The sequence below is a fragment of the Mixophyes fleayi genome, chromosome 1, assembly GCF_038048845.1.
Source record: "Mixophyes fleayi isolate aMixFle1 chromosome 1, aMixFle1.hap1, whole genome shotgun sequence".
Lineage (NCBI taxonomy): Eukaryota > Metazoa > Chordata > Amphibia > Anura > Limnodynastidae > Mixophyes > Mixophyes fleayi.
This window is the reverse complement of record NC_134402.1, coordinates 417,381,016-417,396,982: the sequence shown is the minus strand read 5'-3', so window position 1 is coordinate 417,396,982 and position 15,967 is coordinate 417,381,016. Positions and strand designations below refer to the sequence as shown.

Here is a 15,967-nt window from a genome sequence, read left to right as displayed (position 1 = left end):
AAAGTGTTAGCTAGTCCTATAAGACACATATTCATCACAGATACAGTGCTGTTTAGTACAGTGATAACCGATGCATTTTTTTTTCTGACAAAATTGGTCGTGCTTTGTGTTATTAAACCCTGTAACCTCTGCAATTAGATTATTTAACTGTAAGTGTATGCACTATTTTTACACTATTAACTATTAATTGATAGTATTTTGGTTGCTATTTAGCATATAATGCGCTAGCAAAACCTTTAAAGAAGGTCACTGCAAATGTCTGCGGAATTCCACATAAATATCTATACTTTCATTGTTCTGTTATGATTGATAGCATTCTGCTACCCTCACAGTGCAGTACACTAGTAAACCCACTTGTAGAGTGATTGTGGAGTTCTTACAACTTCAGTAGATACCTGTATCAACCCTGATTAGCACTGGCAGACCAGAGGCACGGAGTCTAACTGATTCCCCGATGTTCACCAAGAACCGCCGCAAGGCGGGATGGGCTTAGCTGCCGGCTATACGCAGGTTGCAGCCCTCAGGACTGTCTCAGGATGCAACACTAGGTCCTGGCCGAAGGAGAAGGTCTCGAGTAGAAGGGAGGAATCGCTACAGGACTGAGAGTAGGGAAGTGGCTGCTGGCATAGCGGCAGTACCAACATGGTGCAGGTACCCGGGTAGCAGGTAGAGAATAGTCATGTGATCAGGAACTGGTACAAGGAATATCAGGCAGATAGGTACACTAGGAGATTCACAGACTTGGTCAGACTGGCAAAAACTGCTACACAGATCCAATAATATTGCAGCAATGGAGAGCGACAGGGGTGTCAGAGGCACAGCAAACTAGTTGCACTGACACCGAGCAAGTGTCAGTGCAGGGTTTAAATATGGTAGGATTTGAAACTCCCACCCTGGTGAATGGGTCATGTGACCTGCATCAGGAAATGTCGAGCGCAGCACTCAGGACCCAACGCTGGAGCGAGTGACAGGTGAGTATCCAATCAGCGCGGTCTGAGCCCCGCCACCCGGAAGTGCCGCGCACGGCACAGAGAAGTCAGTGCTGAAGCCTGGAAAAGGTAAGTTTCGTTACAGGAGTACAGTCATGGCCAAAAGTTTTGAAAATTACACAAATATTATTTTTTACAAAGTCTGCTACCTCAGTTTTTATGATGGCAATTTATATATACTCCAGAATGTCATGAACAGTGAGCAAATGAATTGCAATTAATTTTAAAGTCCTTCTTTGCCATGACAATGAACTTTATCCCAAAAACAACATTTCCACTGCATTTCAGCCCTTCCACAAAAGGACCAGCTGACATCAGGTCAGTGATTCTCTCATTAGCACAGGTGAGAGTGTTGACTAGGACAATGCTGGAGATCACTCTGTAATGCTGATTGAGTTAGAATAACAGACTGGAAGCTTTAAAATGAGGGTGGTGCTTGACATCATTGTTCTACCTCTGTTAACCATGGTTATCTGCAAGGAAACACGTGCAGTCATCATTGCGTTGCTTCACAGGCAAGGATATTGCTGCTAGTAAGACTGCACCTAAATCATTTATCAGATCATCAAGAACTTCAAGGAGAGAGGTTCAATAGTTGTGAAGAAGACTTCAGGGCGGCCAAGAACGTCCAGCAAGTGCCAGGACCATTTTCTAAAGTTGATTCAGCTGCGGGATGTAGAGCAGCAGTCAGGGTGAGTGCATCTGCACGCACAGTGAGGTGAAGACTTTTGGAGGATGGCCTGGTGTCAAGAAGGCAAGCAAAAAAATCACTTCTCTCCAGGAAAAACATCAGGGACAGACTGATCTTCTGCAAAAGGTACAGGGATTGGACTGCCGAGGACCGGGGTAAAGTCATTTTCTCTGATGAATCTCTTTTCAGATTGTTTTGGGGCATCTGGAAAAACGTTTGTCCGGAAAAGGAAAGGTGAGCGCTACCATCAGTCCTGTTTCATGCCAACAGTAAAGCATCCTGAGATCATTCATGTGTGGGGTTGCTTCTCAGCCAAGGGAGTGGGTTCACTCACAATTTTGCCTAAGAACACAGCCATGAATAAAGAATGGTACCAAAACATCCTCTAAGAGCAACTTCTCCCAACCATCCAAGAACAGTTTGGTAACGAACAATGCCTTTTCCAGCATGATGGAGCACATTGCCATAAGGCAAAAGTGATAACTAAGTGGCTTGGGGATCAAAACAACGAAATTTTGATTCCATGGCCAGGAAACACCCCAGACCTTAATCCCATTGAGAATTTGTGGTCAATCCCCAAGAGGCGGGTGGACAAACAAAAACCCACACATTCTGACAAATTCCAAGCATTGATTAGGCAAGAATGGGTGGTTATTAGTTAGTATTTGGCCCAGAAGTTGATTGACAGCATGCCAGGGCGAATTGCAGAGGTCTTCAAAAAGAAAGGTCAACACTGCAAATATTGACTCTTCGCATAAACTCAATGTAATTGTCAATAAAAGCCTTTGACACTTATGAAATGCTTGTAATTTTACTTCAGTATACCATAGCAACATCCGACAAATATGTCTAAAAACACTGAATCAGCAAACTTTGTGAAAACCAATACAAAAACTAATTGCCATGACTGTAATGTTAGGTTAGGTACACACTACAGAATTTTCTCACCAATGTGTTATCTACAAGGAATTTACCTACAAGTGAATTTCCAATCAGTCTGCTGATTCATGTGTACACACTATGCCCAATTTACTTTCTGATCTGTGCTCTTCATCTGGTCCAAGAGCGGTGTAGTCGGTCATTCCTATCACACGGATTACACCACACAAAATAAACTTTGACTTTTCCACAATGTCATGATACATTTTGTTAACTTCTCTGACTCTGAAACACACTCACAACGAATGGGCGAATTAATCCACCCACAGTACTCTCTACATTTAACAGCACAGACATTGTGACAGGTTCCTACTCTCTCTCTGGGCAGACAGTCATGTGAGTGCACACACACTGCAGGATCGGAAGGCAGTTGGTGCGATATTTTTAAACAGAACTTGCAATCAAATGAAACGATGATTGGTACTTTGGAACAACTGTCGATCTTTGTGCAAGTATATACACTAATGCAACATCGGTCCAAACGGTCATTTATCGGGTTTTATGGGCCCGATAATTGGATTAAAAACCTGTAGTGTGCACCTAGCCTCAATCAGATGTATGTACGTGGTTCTACATACTGGTGAAACACCTCTGGATTCGTATATATGCCTAATAAAGATCACATAAACTAGTCGTGGATACAAGATTATTTTGCATTGTAGTAAGTAATTTATAAGCACACTTAATATATCATTTGTTAATTGTTTCTGCTTAGCATTGTCAAACCCTGCAATCCGAATGATTTCACAGTGATCAGTAGGTGTATATTCTTTTACATGGTTTCATTTTTGTTAGTGGTATTTTGCTGCTCTTGCAATGTAATACACCAGCAGACTTCTAAGCAAAATAACTGCGGGATACACTTTTTTTAAATATATACACAGAGTTCCACATGATATTAATGCATCCGCAAGGTCACATATGTCTAGTATTCACCTACCTCTTTCTGGTCTCTCTTAGGCTAGCTCAGTTTTATTTTCTTCTCTCTTGGGCTCTGTGGGGTTGAAAGTACAAAAGGGCCCCTGCACATGCATATGTTCAGTCATTGGGATGACATAGGTGTGCAGTGCAAACACAGATGTTAGAGAAATGGTAGTCAGATCATCTCTCGATAAACTCACACTCCTTTATTTACTCCTCCAGCACTTCTCTTAGTTGCAAGTAATAAATAAAGCTGACAGTGATTCACAGAGCTTACACTCACCTTGGGAATTGTCACTGGTGGGTAAAACCATCCACAGGTAGCTGAGCTCTTGTCACGCGGCTTTGGCAACCAGTTTCTGCGCACTCTCGGTTAAACCATCAATGTTAGGATTGGCGTACTATCAGTAGCAGCATGCTTGCTACTACTCTCAGCCTGTTCCCAACTTGGTGCTCACTAAGACCCAGAACCCCTCTTGGATCTTGGACTAACTATTCTCTTGTTTAGAGCTCATTACCACTACAGTCACGAAATAGGCTAGTATGCTCTCTCTTTCTCTCTCCTCAACCACTGGCAAGGTAAAGGCTATATTAAATGAATAGAACTTGATCCAGGTTCCAGACGGGATCTCCCCCTATGATAAATCTCTCTATTCCAGGAATCCGAGCAGGTATTTAAATCCTCTGATGCCACAAAAGATCACTGAACGCTCCACAGAATGACATTTAAGCCAACAATGGGGCCAGTGACTACCAAGTTCTAGTTTTGTTGTAGCGGCACAAAAGCAAAACTGCAATTTAGAGTATATTGGACACCAAAGAAACAACCTTGCGGGACAAAGATGAAACAGGAATTATTTAGCTTATGTCAGCTCTGACGACAAAGCTACAAAGGTTAAAATGCTGTCGTATTTAAAACCCTAAGGTAATGGGCAATATTCCAAGGCAGATGAAAATGACAAAGTGTTATGTGTTTCACCTTCCAGGATCTCAAAATAAGAATGAATATGTATTGCAAAGAAAAAGGATCATCAAGCATTTTCGATGTCGGATTGTGTGGAGACAAGGCTTAAATCTTGTTTGTTTACAGTTTTACTAGGTCATTACCAAGCTTCAACCAAACGCATATAACAAGAAGTGACCAGTCCATGCACAAGGTAGATCAATATGTTGGGCCTGATTCATTAAGGATCTTAACTTAAGAAACTTCTTATTTCAGTCTCCTGGACAAAACCATGTTACAATGCAAGGGGTGCAAATTAGTATTCTGTTTTGCACATAAGTAAAATACTGGCTATTTTTTCATGTAGCACACAAATATCAACTTTAAATTTCAGTGTACAAATAAGCTATCAAGTATTTGTGTGCTATATGAAAAAACAGTCAGTATTTAACTTATGTGCAAAACAGAATATTAACTTGCACCCCTTGCATTGTAACATGGTTTTGTCCAGGAGACTTAAATTTCTTAAGTTAAGATCCTTAATGAATCAGGCCCGTTGATCTGAAAAGTCAAGTGTTATTGTTTAGCATTAAAACAGCGCTAAACTCCTAAATTGAGGTATTTAGATATGAACCATGACAGTAAAAAACATTTTTCAATATGAACCTGACATGTACCCACTTCATCACAGACAGCTGAAGATCTTCCCATATCTTTAGTACAGAACTCTAAATGGATCAGGCACAGGTTTAAAAACTGAGAATGCAGTCATTTAAGCTGCACTGACATCACTAACCCTGTTTTTGTATATGAATTGACCATGCACATAGTACATATCTCAATAGCACGTTACCAAGCTGTCAGTCATTCTGTGTCTGCTCTGATAGAGAAGCAGGTCCTTCTGCCAGTATTAAATAAATAATCACTCCATTAATTGCATGTAAATTATTATGCTCTGTACCACATAGCCTTGGATACAGATTTATTTAGGTAGACACATTCCAGTTATTAAACCGTAATAAAAACACACTAAGTCCTAATGGTGCAAGGTAGGTCTCAATATACAAAACTAAATATAAATATGTAATACTCAAATCGGAAGTGATCGTATGGGCAACCCCCACTGCTATACAAAGAATATGTTAATGTCCCAATACCAACCAGTAAAAAATAAATAACAGTACAGAGCTGGGAGTTGTCAGCAAACCTATATCATAAAAGTACCACTAACACAGATTGCCAGAAATATACAAATTTAATAATAACTCAAAATAATACAAACATATATTGCATCAATGAATGCTGTGATCGCCAGATATTTACTCTTGTAAATCATCATAGCGACATCGCAACATGTACAAATGTAAATGATGGCCCTGAGCCAATCAATGATCCTCTAAGTCTCTGTTTGCAGTAAGAGAAATTGCTGCAAAATGTACCATCCATATTTAATGCTGTCAATTGTTGAATCAATGAATCGGACGGATGAGGATAAAAGATAACATAACATTGATGAGGAACATCTATTGAAGAATCATGTAGAAGAATCAATATACCGCAACACTTTAATTAGCTACACAGCCTTTTGAATATTGGTGCCAATTTCAAATAAACAGAAGGATGTCTGTACTAAGAGGTAGTAGCCACGAGCAGTGGTAACGATGTCATGCCAGTCGGGGAGGACTAATATCCACTGCAATCAATAGAGAGTGCTGATGTCCCTACTGGTGATGGTGGGGAAAGATATTTGTTCAATCACTGTCATTGTCTCTTTGGAAAGATATTTGTAGCCTCCAATTAGACAATACTAATGTGCCATGACCCTGTCCTCAGTTCTACAGGAGTTACCTTTAACCTATCAATGTCCTAATTGATTGAAAAGTGGTTCTCTGCAAATTTCAATTCCATTGTATTTTTTCTTAGCCAGTAACAACTCTGGAATTTGAGTGGCTAAGTCTTAAGATCCTTAATAAAACAAAATAAAATCTCACATATGCTAATCAAGAGGCAATGAGAGGTTTAATGACCTACAGAAATTGCTGAGAGACTTTGGAGGGGAAAGAGGCCCCGTTTCAAACATGACATTTTATATCGACGTAAACACATAGGGGGACTCCAACTTCCACACTTCCCCTCATACCATAATGCGGTGATGCTGGGAAGGATCCTGGAGTGGTCAAATGCTAATAGTGAGAAGCAGTGGATCATTATTGAAGGATCATACCTTCCTTCCTCACCTCTATTTACTCCATGGTTAAGCAAACTACCTATCATCAGACACCCCATAATTGGTCCTACCATTTTAGTATGGTCCAGACTTCGGATCCTTCCACACCTCTCCTCTATTATTTCACCACTGACCCCCTTATTTGATAATCCTCTTTTCCCCCCAGGCGTACAAACTGGCCCCTTTAAGACATGGGTGCGTGCTGGGATTACACGTGTCGGCCAGCTGATAAATTCCACCTGTGTGTCCTCCTTTCTTGAGATCCAGTCCAAGTGGGAACTTCCAGGATTGGAGATTTGGAGATACCTCCAGATCAAGCACTTCCTGACCTCGGGATTACCTCGTAATGATATAACTAGAGCCCTCACAGTGTTTGAAACATGGTGTCTAGCAGATGGCTGTCTTACCCACCTGCTCTCCAAAATCTACAAACTACTTATAGAAAACCTTTTTAGCTCCTTACCCAAATTCACCACTGCTTGGCAGCAAGATCTGGGAGAGCAGGTCCGTGAAGCAGACTGGTTAGCCATTTTTGAGACCACACATGCTTGTTCTGCTAGTGTCTCTATAATAGAAACTAATTACAAGGTTCTAACAAGATGGTATAGGTGCCCAGCCCAACTAGCAAACTTTTGCCAGGGTGCTTCTGACTCCTGTTGGAGATGCCAGAATGCCCGGGGCACTACTATGCATATCTGGTGGGATTGTGAGATACTCAGACCTTTCTGGTCCAAGGTCATGGAGGTCTCTGCTGAAATATTAGGAAATAATGTTCCTGATAGTCCCGCCTTCTGGCTTCTCAACAAGATCGACGTTCCAATTTCCAGGTTTAAAAAAAACATTTTACGTTATCTGATTTCAGCTGCGAAAGCAGTGATTCCAACCCATTGGAGATCTCCTAACCCCCCAACCATCCGGGAGTGGTTCCAGAGATTGGAGTTTTATAGAGTTATGGATGAGCTTTTACTTTCATCTGCTGATAAAGTTACTGAATATTACTCCATTTGGAGCCCATGGCTCGAATTCCAGGACTCCGATAAATTTAATCATTTAAACAAACCAGTTCTCTCACCTACTCTCCTTGCTAGGACTTGAATTGTTTATTTACATAATCTGTACTAGGAAACATTGCCCCCCCCCCCACCCTTACCTATCCCCGTCTCTGTCTTTTCCTTTTTCTCTCTTTCTTCTTCTTCTATTATAACATTTATTTGAATGTGTTATTATGACATTTTGTATTAATGAGGTGGTTTTGTTACCCACTTATCTGTTCTTGTGAATCTCTGTTGAAACTGCCTTAAAAACTTCAATAAAGATAAATATTATAAAAAAAAAGAGGCAATGAGAACCTGCAAATGTATAGATACTTCATCAGTCAGGAAAAGTCACCCCTTCACTTTATATGTATTATCAAGTTTACTGCTAGAGACCACTTAGATATACGGAAATGACTGAAAAATGTTAATACATTATGCAGATTTGAAGTACCCATTGAGAGACCGGCAATTAAACGTAAGACATTATTAAAGTGGATATTATTCAGCTTGTTAAGTCACAGGTCCAAGTAGTGGGTGATGGTAAAATGAAGCTCATTGGCTCTTGTTTTTCCTGCCACCACTGTGAGCAGGTTCATTATGTGAAACTTCATGTTGTTCAGACCTAAATGGGAGGTCATCAGGCATCAACAGGAGAATGCAAGGTGAACATTAATAAACCTTAGTAAAGACAGCCTACCGAGTTTTAGTATAAAATGAGGCATTTGGTTAGAGTACAGAGGATAGTTAGCCTAATAAGTTTTTCTTTTATGGCCATATGTATCTCATTACAGATGATCTTAATAGATATTAGTACTTCTAAGTTTACAACCTATTGATATCATATACAAGGTTTCCTCTAGAAATATATACAATTTATATATATATATATTAGTGGTGGAAGTAGTGTATATATATATATATATATATATATATATATATATATATATATATATTTATTAGTGGTGGTGATATGGCATACAGTGATATGCCATATCACCACTTCTCCTACTACCTTCGTTGTAACACTATCAAATTCCATTCACTTACATGTTCCATACAACCACTTCTAAATTTCCACTTTGACCACTGTGGGCCTGAGTCATTAAGGAGAGCAAAGCATTAAAAAGGAGTAACCATGCACTTGGGCAAGACCATGTTGCATTGGAGGGTGAAGTAAATTTAAAATATAATGGCAGATTTATAGTTAGGATAGGGCATGTCCTAGATCAATTTTAAACTTAAGTATACAAATAAAGCTATCAGGTATTTGTGTGCTAGATGAAAAAACGCCCAGTATTTTTTTATGTGCAAAATAATAAACTAATTTGCACCCCTTGCATTGTAACATGGTTTGCCCCAGAGAACATTTACTCCTTAAAATGCATAGTGTTGATTCCCCTCTTATGTGAATCCCCTTTTGGGTTAACCATGCACAATACTTACAAACCATAAAATAAAGACACGGACACCGACTTAAGTTTGGAAATAAAAAGGTCCTTTTATTTTGTTATTATTATTTTTATTTTATTTATTTTTTAAATAATTTTATTTATTTTTATTTTTATTTTTTTTTTAAATTATTTTCTTTATTTTTATTTTCTTTATTTTATTTTATTTCTATCAAAATCTATCAAAAGTTTCTATCAACAATTTGGACCTTTTTTATATAGGTGGCGAAGAGCAGGGCAGCCAGCTAAAAACCAACATAAACCAATAAGGTGAAAGATCGTCTCCTTTCCACCAACCCAGGTTAAAACCTTATCTATTGGCCGGTACTATCGACTATAAATTAACTCAATACCCTCTGGACTCAAACTGGTTAAACCCTTACAAGGCAAAACCTGATACTCCTTACTAGAGCATCAACGAGTCTGATAACGACGAGGGAACCAAGGCTACATTGCCAACACTTAAGTACCGTATGTTTAACAACCATCTGACTGCCATGCTCTCCCACTACTCACACCTCGTTCCTCGTGACAAGGAAGTATTGCAACTGAATATACCTAAAACAGGGCGGGTGGGTGGGTATCCGGATCCAGGAAACAGGAAGCTCTCTCCTCCTCCACTGCTGGATATATTCTTTCCACGACCACTCCCACCTCATCCCAATTGGCTGATTCCATCACAGACTTAACCCCTTAATGGTAAGTAACATTGTCAGCTCACAACACATGCTTTTGGGTTATCCCCTTTTGGGTTAACCTTGCACAACACTTACAAACCATAAAATAAAGACACGGACACCGACTTAAGTTTGGAAATAAAAAGGTCCTTTTATTTTGTCATTATTATTTTTATTTTTATTTATTTTTTAAATTATTTTCTTTATTTTTATTTTCTTTATTTTATTTTATTTCTATCAAAATCTATCAAGAGTTTCTATCAACAATTTGGACCTTTTTTATATAGGTGGCGAAGAGCAGGGCAGCCAGCTAAAAACCAACATAAACCAATAAGGTGAAAGATCGTCTCCTTTCCACCAACCCAGGTTAAAACCTTATCTATTGGCCGGTACTATTGACTATAAATTAACTCAATACCCTCTGGACTTAAACTGGTTAAACCCTCACAAGGCAAAACCTGATACTCCTTACTAGAGCATCAACGAGTCTGATAACGACGAGGGAACCAAGGCTACATCGCCAACACTTAAGTACCGTATGTTTAACAACCATCCGACTGCCATGCTCTCCCACCACAGCCGTGTGTTCTATGGACAGCGCGGCCCGCCACCTAAAGAAAAAACTAACCCCTTCAACTCCGAAAAAATACTCTCTATAAACAAAACCGTTCCTTCTGCCGACAAATGAACCCCATCCGCTCTGAAAAGATGTCTCTTGTTCACCATTAACCCGGGATGACTAATAACTACCCCTTGCATGCTTTTAACGTTCTGTCTCGCATATCCGTTTATCTTTTTAACCACCCTTATCAATGTGGCCGGGGGAATAGATGACCTCCAGGACAACCGAGGTATTATATTAGACCAACAAACCTTCATTGAAGACCATCAGGCATGTATTTGCGCAAGACCCTCACGAATGTCTATGATTAGATCCAGGGATTTACCCCTACCCACGTCATTACCTCCCAAATGAATCACCACTATATCGGGGGTACCGTGATCTTCTATTTCCTTACCTAAAGTGGGAATCAACTCCGCCCATACCATGCCCCTTTTACCCAACCACCGGATGTCAACTGGGTGCCTGAAACCGGACCACCAATCCACTAATCTGTGTTTTGCTGCCCAAAAGATAAACGAATGTCCCACGACCCATATTCGCGTCGTCTTCACCGCAGAACCTAGAACAAAATAAATAATCTCATCAAAATATACCCATATCGGAGAAACGTAATGACCACCAACAAAAAGAACGTATTCTAAACTGTTAGCATCCTGCTGAAATAGCCCCTCCATACTAGAGGGGCCACCCCAGCGCAATTGGAGTACTCCCAATGGAAAAACCTCTTTCATTAGCTTCTCATTTATACCCTCTATGAGGGCCATCTGTTCAAAATTCTTATTCATTTTATTTTTATTTTATTTTATTTTATTTCTCAAAAAACTATTTTATTTTAATTCTTAAACAACCTGGAAAAGGAAACTTGGTAACCCACATGATGGTAAAAACCCCTTATAACCCTGGGAGGCACACACACTAATCAGGCCTTGCCAAGGAAACAAGAGGAGAAAATCCCTTCACGCCCCCGTTTAACACAGCGAGCAGCATAGCCCTGAGTCACCAAGTGATAGAGGAGAAAAGATAAGATGAAAGCGATAGAGAATACTGAAAGACATGAGGAGATGCAAGACTGTGTATAGGAGCCCCTTTTAAAGGCTCATTTGTCAGGCCGGATGTATTTCTTATAGGTCTGCGACTTCCATCTCCCTAACTCTTGAATCTCAGTGACAAATGCACCTCTAACTGCAGCGGCAGTGGCAGCTCCTATCCTGAAGGAATGTGTACCATAGTCTACAGGGTTCAGACCTATTTCCCCTAGAGCCCTTTTTAACAAGGCGTTAAACTGGAATTTAGTTAGCGGGGTATTATCCATATGAATTAACCACACACCCTCCCCTGGGGGCCGGAGACTAGCAAATTTATTGGCCAGCATGACCAGGCATATAGTTGTTTCTTGCTGCTCCGAAATTGCTACCCAATGGCCTCTGCCTAACTGATCTGTTTTTGACTTAACTATCTTACAGCGAATCCCATTAGGTTGTAAAATCACATTTCTAAACAGCAAAGCTCCACCTATGTCATTTTTAGATCCGGCTACTAGCTCACTAACCCTAAAAGCACCGTGGAACGCTACCGAGAAAGCCAAACCAAAAAGCAAAGCCTCGTAATCATCCATGGCTACGTTACGCAAGACCTCCAGCAACCTAGCTAAAATTTGGCCGTCAATAGGCCAGCGAGTGTCATTCTTTATCGGCTGCATTCTGGACCAACCCTTCAAAGCCTTAGCTATAATAAATGACTTTGTGGGATCCTGTATACCATTTAGCCTAGCCATGAATGAAATACCGGCTAACAGGGACCCCATCCTAGCTTTAGAAACCCCCTCGTTATAATGATTCCACATAAAGCCCAAAAATAGAGGGAATCTGACCTGAAGTGCCGCTGTTGAAAGACGCCTGGTAACACAACCAACGTTCCCATGCTCCTTGATAACACTTCCTAGCTGCCGGAGCCAAGGACGCCTCCGCTAGCCACCTTATCCCTATTGGATCATCTGCCAAACACAAGGGGACACTGTAAGCCGGTTACACGGGCATGTGGGGCCAGAGACCTAAAGCGTTGCCAGTCAAAACGAGAAAGAGCGTCCACTATTTTGTTATCTACGCCGGGAACGTGTCGCGCACGAAAACTAATATCAAACTCTAGACATCTCAACACCAAGACTCGCAACAAGTTGATTGCCGGGCGTGATGAGGCGCTCTGCTTGTTGATAGCCTGTACCACACCTAAGTTGTCACACCAAAAAACCACGCTCCTACCGCGCAACCGGTCAGACCACAACTCTGAAGCCACCACTATGGGGAACAACTCTAACGCTAACAACTTCCGAACCAACCCCTCAGACTTCCATGACTGTGGCCAAGGCGCGGCGCACCACTCCACCTGAAAAAACGCACCAAAACCTTTCGAGCCTGATGCGTCTGTATGCAAGTCCAAAGATTTACTAGAAACTGGGGGAGCTGGCCATACTCGTATACCGTTGAAAACCGTTAGAAACCGTCTCCATATACACAAATCCTCCCTAATTTCTGCAGACAGACAAACCTGAGAATGGGGACTACGAAAACCTGCCGTCGCTAGTTGTAATTTCCTGCAAAATACCCGACCCATAGGTATCACTTGGCAAGCAAAATTAAACGATCCTAACAGAGATTGAATTTTCCGCAGGTAGCAAGACGGTGACGCCATAATTTCTTCAATCAGGGACTGTAACTTAACAATTTTATCAGCGGGTAAACGACAACAACCTTCCATTGTGTCAATTTCTATGCCTAAAAACGCCAAGCATGTGGCCGGGCCCTCTGTTTTATCTGCAGCTACCGGTACACCCATCACCCGAAATAGCGCTTGCGCTGCATACAGTGTGTCCTTACAACAAGGGGAATCAGCTGGGCCTATGAACAGGAAGTCATCCAGATAATGCACTATGCCATGGTGCCCCGTCAACCTAAATTTCCCTGGGGTCTTTTTGGGTACTATTCCAACCGGGGAAATAACTAAATCTGGAATGGGTGGGGAAGAAAAGGGGCCTACCATGTACCCCAGGCCTATTTCCTCACCAACTTTTTCCACCAGAATGTCAGGGTGCACGTAAGCGGAACTAAGGTTCCTGGCGGCGGTCCCCGCCACCCCACTTGCAATGGGAAGGCGAAAACCCTCCCTAAGAAACGAGGCCTGCGACGCATCCGGGTAAAGGGCTAACCACTTACAGAGGACTGGGAAAATGATGGGGGAATGTGCCTTAGACAGCACCCCCAGCCCCTCCCCGTCCCCTACCAAGGCCAACGGTGCCCCTAGGAAAGTCTTTGAGGGGATGACTTCCTCTACAATTGGAGCAGGCGTGTCTGTATAGGCATGCCTCCCCCCTCCCGCATGAGGAGTTATTAAAGGCAAAGCACGGGTTCCTTGAAGACTGGGGAGCACCTCGTCTCCCCCCGAACTGAAACCTAGCTAACTGCGGAGGGCCATAACCCATGTGCACCCCCCCATTTGGGCTCTATTCAATCTCATCCAGATTTCGACATCTTTATAGGCCAGGGGCATATAACGTTGGCCATGCACATTCTCACGGAACAGCTTATCATACAACCTCCAGGTCCCAGGACGCTCAAAACTATGCATCTCATTAATCAAATGGATATACTTCCAGACATCTATAATCGCGTCCGGTCTAGTTTCCAAATAACAGGCCAAAAAAACACAATACCCCATTAACCAGTTGGGAAAATTTCTATACACGTCCTCATCAACTCCCCCCCCCTGTGCGCATGCCGCCGCCAACTCTCTCTCTGTGTCCTTTGTTAGTTCAAATATATCCACATAGTAGCTCCGCTTGATCTTATCCCTTATGCTGCACCTAATCCCTATTATCAGTGCCGTGTTCTCACACTTGACCAGCGGGCCACCTGACAGTGCGGGGGAAGAAGCTCCTAACCGATCCCTGTGTTTCCTCTTACTACCGCCAAAATGATCGTTAAGTATCTTTATTAGCTTGCGCTGCCCCTGTCTAGGGGAAGATGAAGTAGACTCATCACTCGTAGTAGCAATGGTTGGACTAGACAAAGGAGAATTACATACAGTGGAAACCTCATACTCAACAGCAGCTCCCTGCGCCTCCAGTCGAACCGCTCCTGTTCCTCCCTCATCATCCGCTCCGATCTGTTGGGCACCCTGCTGCGTCACTGCATGCTCCGACTCTTCCCCACGCTACTCTAAATGCGCTGGCCCTCCTTCGTCTGATGCCGCTGCCGTCGAAGACAACTGTGCCTGCGGAACTGGATGAGAAAACACGTTAGCGTTTGCGGGGGGCAGATCGTCCAGGGTCTGAGGCAGGACCCCCGCTGGGGCAACCACCGAGGGTGCCCCCCCGAGATGACACCTGAAACCCGCGGGCGGAGGGACACCTTGGCTCCTATCACCCTGCCGCTCCAACACGGGGGGAAGGGGGGGGGGCTGGGAATCCTTACCAGAAACAACAGCCGTATTATAAAAGGAAGTTCTAGGATAGGAGTGCATGTACTGGCCTGATAAAGAAGGGTAGCGGGCCAACCAACTCCTACCTCCCTCTGGCATGGTGCTGAACTCTCTTGAGGGGTATGGCAGGGACCCATAGCTGCTGGTTGAGCAGTGGCGGAGGGAAAGGCCAGCTGCCCACCAAGTCTGACCCCCCCGTGAGCCCGGCTAAACTGGGAACCCGAGGCAGGGGCCTGTTTCTGACACATCCCCCTGATACCAGGGGAAAAACTAGCCAGGGCTGGGCCCAATAAACCAGGGGCCTGATTGGATGATTGGATGGCCTGAGCAACGGACTCTAGGGAGAAGAGAAGCGGGGAGGCCCCAGAGGGGGGAATATGCCTGGCCAGAGGCAACGGAAGGGGGGGGGAGGGAATTGGGGGACATGACTTGCAGGGCAGGTAAGGGGGGTAATAAACCAAGGTGGGACAACCCCTGTGTACCAGAACAAGAGAGGTCCAGAGGAAGATTGGAGTGAGGGCAGGGGGGAGCTGCTACCTAAGACCACCCCACCAATGTGATGAAGCCCCGGGGGAAGGGGATCTAAAATGACAGGGCCCAAGCCCCTGTATGGGGAACCCTGGCCCAGCGACCTGCCCACAGAAGGGGGGTCACCAGCCGCCACAACAATGGGGACAGAGGACCTCTGCCCACCCCGGACAGATGTCCCAGGGGAGGGGGATGTAAAAACGGGGCGCCGGAGCAGCCCTGCCGCAGCGGGAACAGGGGAAGGAGATCACCTTCCCCATGCTGGGACTGCCCTCCTGTGCCGGCTAACAGCTCCGGACACGAGCGGCCTAGCCACCCGCTCCGGAGCCCTGGCTTTTCTCACGTGACCCGGCCCAGCCCCGCGAGATCCACTTGCGGCGGCCGAGTCACGTGCTCGTCGGCCAGTATGACGCTCCGCCCCACTTCATGGACCCGCCGGACGGACCCGGGGCTGGAACTGGAACATGAG

The 15,967-nt window shown here is 43.5% G+C and overlaps 1 protein-coding gene across 1 annotated transcript in view; it reads right to left on the bottom strand.

Moving 5' to 3' along the window:
* LOC142099605 (3',5'-cyclic-AMP phosphodiesterase 4D-like) overlaps positions 1-15,967 on the bottom strand; it is a 609,556-nt gene that overhangs the window by 544,698 nt on the left and 48,891 nt on the right. The gene's annotated exons all lie outside the window — the stretch shown is intronic.